Below are 6,012 nucleotides of genomic sequence, written 5' to 3' on the forward strand. Positions count from 1 at the left end.
AGTCGAATTACCTAGTCCTTTTCCGGTGTTTATCTTCTGATGTGGCTGTGAAGTAGTTTCGGTTCTGACTTGGCCGTTGCTGCCATGCCATTCTCAAATTGTCTCTCTCCTCACCCTAGCGTAGTCGCTTTTGGCCAATCTGTTCATTTCTCTGTTCTCGTCTGTCTTTCTCTTTCTGCATTTTTCCCACTAAAACTTTCCTTTTTTGTCCTCCCTGCATCTCTGGTGGGTCTGAGGCCTATTTTTGTCTTTGTTGTTTCTACATCTTCTTGACATAAAGGTCTCCTCGGTTTCCCTACATTTTCCACCAAGATATTGTGCGTGTGTGTGTTTGTGTGTGTGTTTGTGTGTTTGTGTGTGTGTGTGTGTGTGTGAGTGTGTGTGTGTGTGTGTGTGTGTGTGTGTGTGTGTGTGTGTGTGTGTGTGTGTGTGTGTGTGTGTGTGTGTGTGGGTGAGTGTGTGTGTGTGTGTGTGTGTGTGTGTGTGGGTGTGTGAGTGTGTGTGTGTGTGTGTGTGTGTGTGTGTGTGTGTGTGTGAGTGTGTGTGTGTGTGTGTGTGTGTGTGTGTGTGTGTGTGTGTGTGTGTGTGTGTGTGTGTGTGTGTGTGTGTGTGTGTGTGTGAGTACAGTAATTATGACAAAAAATTATCATATTCTAGTTGACTAACCGATCATAACAATACTAAAATTAACACAATAAAATTTAACCTAAACCTTCCCAACCTATCTTATTATCTTATATCAGCCTTAATATATTTAGAATTATTAAGCTTCAGTCATGTACACAAATTCCGTGATGTTCAAGATAATTTTCGTGGTGTTTGTGCAATTACAAATTTTCACTTGGCATGTTTAGCAAAACAATTGCTTCATTTTATTTCCCTATCCCTGGCTCTGCATAACAAGACTGCCAAAATGTTGAGAATTTCGACAGCACTCAAGGCCGATCACAGCACCTTTCAAACAACATAATTTCTGTTTGTGTAAACAGTTTACCTTGGCCGTCTAAGATTAGGCAAACACTGTCGAAGCTGGTGTGAAAAGTAATGGGCTTGCATCACCTCAAGTCACGGCTGTTGATAAATACCTCAGCCTCTGCATGTGTGTAACAATCACAATTTTGCAGGCTTGAGCTGTTCCATTGCTTGCTAGTGATCGCAGTCAGTGGTGAGAACCGGATCACATCAGAGGTTCCTGTCTATTACTGGAGACATTAGAATCAGTCATATCAGGTCATCGTTCTCCTACTTCTCTCGGCCCATCCTTATCACCAGAATGGCATCCGTCTTCAAGCTGACGTCTTCAGTTTTGTGCATGCTGATGATCCTCTCTTGGCCGGCGTCTTCGAATTCGCAAGAGCGTCAGATGGGAAGCGAGGAGATAATGTTAAAAACCATGATGGACATGGTGAAGAAGAGGGTGAAGGAAGTCTCCTCAAACGAGCATCTGATAAAAGCGCTAGACAGTATGGCAGTGGATATCACAACACCAGCAACTGATGAAGATTGTAAGAAGCTCACCTTCACTAGCCTAGCCTGCACTCTGGTAAGCTATGATGGATAGGTAGGCTATACTTATGCCATTATGCGACACATTAATCATTGTGTTATGGTGACATCTCCACCATTATGTTACATATGTACTATTATGTGTTATAGTGATGCCTGTGCCATTATGTAACACTTGTACCATTATGTAATACTTACACAACACATGCGTCACACCTACAACATACATTATGGAAGAGAACTGACAGAGCTAACATACTCTAGTGCTACCAATGTGATGAACCATAGTTGTTTTAATTCTGCATTCATTTTCCCTATTATTCACAAAAAATTTTTACTAGATCCGTATGGGTTATTCAGTGAGATTATACATGCAGCATTTTTCTCTGTTTTACATGAAGGATTATTTCCGTCCCTAAATTTTCCTAACCATTACCTCTCTCTTCATCTCATTATTCCTAACCATCATCTCCCTCCCACCAGGACTTCATGATCCCCAACATATCAAGTGAGAGGTTAATGACGCACTTGGATAAGACTGGCGCAGAGAGGTACCACTCTCTGCTGCAGGATCTCCTGCCTGACCTCTTTGGCCCATGCGCCTGTCAGAAGGTCAACATCAGCACGGGCTGCCCACCAGAAATGGAGATGTTGAAAGAGATCATCGAAATCTTCTGTCAACCGGAGACAAAGTCGTCTGAGTGAAGGACACCTCCTCACTGGCAGGGTGCTGTGGGTGACACGCTCGTCACTGAAGCTATCTGGTTAAGCATCATTGCCGCTGACCAGTAAATAATTGGATGGGTTACAGTGTAGATACAGTCTTTTTTACACAAATACTCGCACACAGGAGAATGAAGCTATTATTGACGTTTCGGTCCGGCTTGGACCGAAACGTCGTCATTAGTTTCATTCTCCTACGTGCTGGTATTTGTGTAGTGTTCCATTCACGGAATTGTGCCTTTTTACTCTTAGCAGTCTCTATCCGGCTTCCAATTCGTAGCACGGGATGTACAATAATGATTTAAAAAAAAAACATTGTCGTTGCACTTTGCAAATAAACACTTGAAATTATATATGTACCCAAGCTATCTATTTCAAACATATGTTCTATAAATTGATAAAGAAAAATATGACATACCAGTGACACACTGCTAAAACATGTCATATGTTACCTGATCAAACACATGCATCACACTACTAATGTAAGTACGGTACGATACCTTAACTAAATCCTAGGTAAAACAGTTATATAGAACAGAAACCTGCTAATAACTAAAGACAAGATTCATATCCGAATTTGGGTCAAGGAACTCAGCATACAATATATAGAATTGATCCTATGAAGTAACACAAACAATTCAAATGTTTAATTAGCACATATGGGAGACTTAGGTAATCCATCTAGTCGAAATATCTTTATGACGTAGAGTCAGTATATAAATATAGCAGTCACGTATATTATTATTATTAATTATTATTATTATTATTATTATTATTATTATTATTATTATTATTATTATTATTATTATTATTATTATTATGAGTAGTAGTTGTATGTAGTAGTATTAAGAACTATTGCTAATCCTGGTGAAAAAAAAGGACACAATGGGAGAGAGTAACTTTATTTTGATGCTTTCATCGACACCATGCCTAACCCTTCTAGGGTAGGGTAGGTGCCTGAGCCCGAGCCTTTAGCTCATAAGACTGTCATTCCCATTTGCCCCCTTGGGGCGGGGATGGCAGACCAGAGAGGCCTAGCTTGTGGCTAGGCCTGGGGACAGTTGGTCCCAAAGATGAGGAGGTACTTGTGCCTCCTCCCATGGGAGACTTAGGTCTCAGACACTCCCTAAAGAGGGAGCCATGGCCGGGCCACCACTTGGAAAAGGCCCGGGCCGGGAGAATACCGGCTAATCTTTAATAATAATAAATTCTGATGTTTCGCCCATGAACAGTCTTTATACTATTTATTTTATATTGATAAAAACTGTACGAGTTATTTCTGGTTGCGTGATAACAAGGTACTGTGGATGGAGAGACGAGTGAAAGCAAGAACATATATAATCATTGGTTTCAGTTAAGAAGTCAGTGTTTACTCAGGCAATACCACCAGTGGCTGCCTGAGTTTGTCTTCTACTTCTGTAGTTTCGTTGTAGTTATTGTTTAATAAATGTAATTTTTGCCGAAACCTGACAAACTCTTCAATGGAATCTTTCCAAACATTCTCTGCTCTGACTGCATTTGCTTCGCATTTATCGTTTCTTTTTATTATTATTAATTTCTACAACTGTGTCAGGTTACATAAAATACAATAGGTTTGTAACTATTGAATATTTAATTCATCTTAAAATTTTATACTGGTTTTTAAATTACATGTTTTTAAGTAAAAAAAAAAGTGTTTCCTATTGCCTTAAGGATAACACATATGTAACTTTAAGTATTTCATTTTAACCGTTTTAGAGGTATTAATTTCAATTTCATACAATACATTCCTATCATTCCCATCCAAGAAATTTAGAAATGGCATAAATCAAGCTTTCCCTCAGATAATTTAACACTGAGACAGCGGTTCACATCCTCATCTCTAGGGCGTTAACTGTCTCTAGTTTCGTAAAGACTTGTCTAGTAATTTATACTATTAGGAAACACCTTAAAGGGGTTGATTTACAGCGTCAGGACGTCTTGAAGACACCTTCAAGATGTCGCATTTTTTTCCCTGGTTTACAAAGGGTTACAGGTACTGGGCTTCACGAAGGGGATGAGTTACACCTTCTACGTCTCTCGAGGGTATAAACATGCAGCACCTGGGTCTCTCGTCGGTGTTGAGCTACAGCTCTCTTGCCTTTGTAGGAGGATAATTAACACTTCCTGTGCCTGTTGAGGCTTTTTTGATTCAGTTCCTTTGCCTCTTATAAGTGTTAGGTACAGCTCATATGCCTCTTGAGGTGTTAGGTACAGTTCCTGTGCCTGTTGAGAGTGTTGGACTTTTCTTGATAGTGTTAACTACATTTCCTGTACCTGTTGAGGGCATTAGATACTGTTCCTATGCCTGTTGAGGGTGTTAGGTACAGTTCCTGTGCCTGTTGATGGTGTTTGTTACTTACAGCTCTTTCGCTTCATAAATATACCGAGGTAAAACTTTTGTGCCTATTAAGGATATTAACTAATAGTTCCCAGCACATTAAATAGAGGATTTTGAGTCACTCCATTAATTGTACTGATGCTTAAAAAAAAAGTTTATCACGCTGAGGAATTTGTGTTGTTGTTCCAGCCTCACAGGTATTCCAGCCTCACAGGTGTTCCAGTCTCACAGGTATTCCAGCCTCACAGGTGTTCCAGTTTCACAGGTGTTCCAGCCTCACAGGTATTCCAGCCTCACAGGTGTTCCAGTCTCACAGGTGTTCCAGCCTCACAGGTGTTCCAGCCTCACAGGTATTCCAGCCTCACAGGTGTTCCAGCCTCACAGGTATTCCAGCCTCACAGGTGTTCCAGTCTCACATGTGTTCCAGCCTCACAGGTATTCCAGCCTCACAGGTGTTCCAGTCTCACAGGTGTTCCAGCCTCACAGGTGTTCCAGCCTCACAGGTATTCCAGTCTCACAGGTGTTCCAGCCTCACAGGTGTTCCAGCCTCACAGGTGTTCCAGTCTCACAGGTGTTCCAGTCTCACAGGTGTTTCAGTCTCACAGGTGTTCCAGCCTCACAGGTATTTCAGCCTCACAGGTGTTCCAGCCTCACAGGTGTTCCAGCCTCACAGGTGTTCCAGCCTCACAGGTGTTCCAGCCTCACAGGTGTTCCAGCCTCACAGGTGTTCCAGCCTCACAGGTGCTCCAGCCTCACAGGTGTTCCAGCCTCACAGGTGTTCCAGCCTCACAGGTGCTCCAGCCTCACAGGTGTTCCAGCCTCACAGGTGTTCCAGCCTCACAGGTGTTCCAGCCTCACAGGTGTTCCAGCCTCACAGGTGTTCCAGCCTCACAGGTGTTCCAGCCTCACAGGTGTTCCAGCCTCACAGGTGTTCCAGCCTCACAGGTGCTCCAGCCTCACAGGTGTTCCAGCCTCACAGGTGTTCCAGCCTCACAGGTGCTCCAGCCTCACAGGTGTTCCAGCCTCACAGGTGTTCCAGCCTCACAGGTGTTCCAGCCTCACAGGTGCTCCAGCCTCACAGGTGTTCCAGCCTCACAGGTGTTCCAGCCTCACAGGTGCTCCAGCCTCACAGGTGTTCCAGCCTCACAGGTGTTCCAGCCTCACAGGTGTTCCAGCCTCACAGGTGCTCCAGCCTCACAGGTGTTCCAGCCTCACAGGTGTTCCAGCCTCACAGGTGCTCCAGCCTCACAGGTGTTCCAGCCTCACAGGTGTTCCAGCCTCACAGGTGCTCCAGCCTCACAGGTGTTCCAGCCTCACAGGTGTTCCAGCCTCACAGGTGTTCCAGCCTCACAGGTGCTCCAGCCTCACAGGTGTTCCAGCCTCACAGGTGTTCCAGCCTCACAGGTGTTCCAGCCTCACAGGTG

The 6,012-nt window shown here is 43.6% G+C and overlaps 1 long non-coding RNA gene across 1 annotated transcript; it reads left to right on the top strand.

The window, feature by feature from the left end:
* The first annotated feature begins 1,080 nt into the window (after nucleotides 1–1,080).
* LOC128695105 (uncharacterized) lies at nucleotides 1,081–2,580 on the top strand. Its single transcript, XR_011392005.1, has 2 exons — nucleotides 1,081–1,543; nucleotides 1,990–2,580. It is a non-coding gene; the product is annotated as an uncharacterized lncRNA (long non-coding RNA).
* Nucleotides 2,581–6,012: the final 3,432 nt, after the last annotated feature.

This window comes from Cherax quadricarinatus, chromosome 14 (assembly GCF_038502225.1).
Source record: "Cherax quadricarinatus isolate ZL_2023a chromosome 14, ASM3850222v1, whole genome shotgun sequence".
Taxonomy (NCBI): Eukaryota; Metazoa; Arthropoda; class Malacostraca; order Decapoda; family Parastacidae; genus Cherax; species Cherax quadricarinatus.